Below are 3,733 nucleotides of genomic sequence, written 5' to 3'. Positions count from 1 at the left end.
CCTCCACCCCGGATTGTAGGTATTGTTGTATGGATTTTTTTGACCTTTCATTGCATTTCTTACAAAATCAACCTATTCCATGGAAGTGATTCCACCAATCAAAATCAGGTAATCAGATGGCACATGTCCTACCCAACACCTAGTGCAACTCATCACGACCGCCACTCTAGGAGAAGTTAGAGTATCTGACTTCTTGCTCAATTACTCCACTTGGGCCACCAATGATGTGACTGCATCGATCTCATGAAGTTTGGCTACCTTCTTTCTATCCTGTGTGTTCCACTAATAACTGTTCATAGCCATTTCTTCAATGAGATGTCAGGCTTCTTTGGGGGTCTTGCTTCCTAAGGTACCTCCTACTGCAGCATCAAGTAACTGCTTTGTGCTTGGGTTCAAACCACTATAGAAAATTTGAATAATCATCCACTCGGGGAACTCATGTTGAGGACATTTCTGCAGGAGCTCCTTTAACCTATCCCATGTCTCAAAAAGAGACTCCAATTCAATTTGCAAAAAAGAAGATATCTCATTCCTAAGCTTCGCAGATTTTTTTGGAGGGAAATATCGGGCAAGAAAAGCTTCTACCATCTCCTCCCAAGTAGTGATCACGCGCTAGGTAATGAGTATGGCCATTGCTTTGCTCTCCCTTTCAAGGAAAATGGGAAGACCCTCAACTTGATAGCATCATCTGTAACACCATTAATCTTGAGCATGTCGCACACTTCCAAGAAGTTCTCAATGTGATTGTTTAGATCCTCACCGGCCAAACCATTAAACTGTGCCGACTGCTGTAACATCTAGATAAAGCCTGGATTGAGCTCAAAACTCTGAGCTTTAATTGGTGGCCGTACAATACTAGACTACATGCCAAAAACTGTGGGTCTTGCATAATCTGAGACTATCCTCTGCTGCTCATGCTAGTTTGCCATATTATCAGACCCTTCACATTCTATATCAGCTTGATTTGACTGTTCTTGCACAGGTTCTTTTCCCCATCTATGAATTCTTCTTCTAATATCTTGATTACCTTTAACCAATGTTGAAGGGTTTCCTCAGGTTATAACCTGGAGCTGCAACCAAAGAAAGAAAAATAAATCAGAATGATGGAAGAATACGAAAGTGTGAAATAGAATAAGTGAATAGCTCAAATAGCATAGTGCAAAATGCTTCCAAAATGCCTATTTTCCGGCAATGGTGCCAAAAACTTGATACACTCCTTGTGTGTGTGCACTGCAAGTGCACGAGTTATCAAAGTAATAAAGTACCCTGGTGAGTGGGTAGTCATATCCACATGAAATAGTGCTCAAAAACACAAGTATTGATATTTAAATATAGTGAAAATGATTGGAAGGATGTGTGAACAATATCAATTCAAATAGAAATAAAGAAAAAAAGGAAAAAATAGAATGGGAATAAGGAGAGGCAATTGATAGAAAATGGGGCACCCAGACATTGCTCACCCTACGACTATTGTTTCAAGTGCAAGACTCCTCATTATGCCTCCTAAATGATGTCTAATGAGTCGTGGAAATCCTAAGACACACGGTCCCAAACCTAAGGTCAACCATGACTAACCCTCACACTATGCCCCAGCGGAAAGGGATACTCACGATGCCTCACACTATGTGGAGTTGCGAGAAGCTCTAGGACTCCAAGTGATAAACCCTATTCCCTAGTATAGATCTATCCCTTTTGTCTAGGCAAAAGACCCCTAGTGACAATTAAGCTCTATAACTAAGGATTACTTCAACTAAGCCCCAGCGGAGTTTATCTCTTAGCACTTGATTTTATCATGACCGCAAAGAACTCTTGGAATGTGGAGGTAGGGTAAATCACATTGGATTGGAAAAGGGACGTTCCGCTACCTCTTGACTCACCCTCTCGACCCTATCCAACCATGCTTTGTCTAACCCTCATGATGTGTCACTCATCCGCAAGGATTACCAAGATAGATTCTTAATTCTACTATCACTCTAAGGGAAAATCAATACAACAAGCATTCAAGGTTGGAACTCAATTAAAACATCAATTAAAAAAGCAAAACAAGAGTCAATAAAACAAAATCATGCTAGGGTTTACAAGTCTAAGCACCCACTAGGGGTTTAGCTCTCCATGGAGCAATACACAATCAACAATGAAATCAAATGTAAAAGCATGTAATCCATAAGTAAAACCCCCTCGTAGTCCGTATAGATGATCTTGTGGAGTTGCCTCATCTTCTCCAAGGGTTCCCTCGTCAAGCCTAGGGCACACCTTGTCGAATTGATGCCGACAAAAGCTCCCCCAATAACTCTCTTCTGAAGGAACGTGATGTCGAAGATTGTAGAACCACTCCAAAAATCTAGCCAAAACCTCTCCGAACCCTAGTCACAAGCGCCTCCAAAGATAGGGAAAATATGGGAAAAAGATCCTTCAAAAAGTCTCAAATCGCGGTATTTATAGGGGCTTAAATCGGGCATCCACACGGGCGTGTTAAATTTCCACACACCCGTGTGAATTTCCAGAAGTTGATTTCTTGTGAACTATGAACAGGAACTTTTACAGTGATTTTACTACATTAAACTGCTATAGTACTTTACCAAAATACTCATGAATCCACACTTTTCATTGAGGCTACATGAATGGGCACACATCCATGCGGTAAATCACGTTGTGTCTTCAATGAAAACACATTGACAAAGATCTTGCTAGTATTGCACAAGTCAGAACATATGAGTGTGACTGCCTTTGTGCCCTTCCAATTTGTGTATTCTCTTGAGTACAATGGAGGTTGGCACACACTCAAATGTCTTTGAGCTCAACTTGTGTCTTCACATTTGTTCACTCCAAGACTTCATCAACAAATTGCATCCACGATCTACTTTTGGTTTCTTTCTTCCACACTTGTCTACATAACCCTACATGTAGTAAAGAGCACAAATACACATGCATAGGCAACAATATATGAGAAAAGTAATGCTCAATGTAAGAAAAAAATATTTTGTATTAGTTATACACAAGCACTTATTAGTCGCGATGACGGCTAAGTCGGAGAGTGTTTTAGGCCAATGATTTGATGGCGGATTTTACTTTACCTGTTATTTTGGATTGTGATGAAGTGGCGAAGATAGTTGTCGCTCTTAGGAGGGCAGTCTCTTACAAAAATTTGTATTTTTTTGGGAAAATTGCTTTGATGTTGATTTGATGATGACATATGATGAATTTATGTTCCAAAAGCTCTTTAAAGTTGTATTTTCCGAAAATTCTGGCATTTGTGTAAGTTTTGAAGTTATTTGGGAAAATTGATCTTTATATACCTTATATACGCTATATTTAATTATATGAAATTATTAAGCCACTATCGACCAACTAAATGTGCTACAGTTGCAGGAGCAGGACCCTACTAGTTTGCCTGTGTGAGTATAGAGCCAGTCAGGGCTAATTCAGGGTTGCAGTGGGAACATTTTCTTTCTACTATTGGTGTTATGATTTTGTAGCGGTTTTACCAGTATGTTCGAGTAATTGTGCTGGTTGTATCTATGTATTTGAATCTGTAGCTATGTAAAGTTGTTAATCATGTTTTTCAGTTTTGATTTGTTTTTTTTTAGGGTGTTGGTTTTTCAGTCAAAATGGATTCTTTACTGATGGGTGCCACATTTATGTGGTAGAAGGGGTGGGTGTGACATATTGTGTGAATTGCCTACGAGCGTTATGATCCACAATGGTTGGTGTAACTTTTGTGTTGTCTTCTGTG

General features: G+C 39.6%; 1 non-coding gene across 1 annotated transcript; it reads left to right on the top strand.

The window, feature by feature from the left end:
- The first annotated feature begins 433 nt into the window (after window positions 1-433).
- Window positions 434-540, top strand: LOC120257435. The gene has a single exon (XR_005535680.1). It is a non-coding gene; the product is annotated as a small nucleolar RNA R71 (small nucleolar RNA).
- Window positions 541-3,733: the final 3,193 nt, after the last annotated feature.

The sequence above is a fragment of the Dioscorea cayenensis genome, unplaced genomic scaffold (genome assembly GCF_009730915.1).
Source record: "Dioscorea cayenensis subsp. rotundata cultivar TDr96_F1 unplaced genomic scaffold, TDr96_F1_v2_PseudoChromosome.rev07_lg8_w22 25.fasta BLBR01002115.1, whole genome shotgun sequence".
Lineage (NCBI taxonomy): Eukaryota > Viridiplantae > Streptophyta > Magnoliopsida > Dioscoreales > Dioscoreaceae > Dioscorea > Dioscorea cayenensis.
Note: the sequence above shows the minus strand (reverse complement) of the source record. Positions and strands in the feature narration are given on the sequence as shown.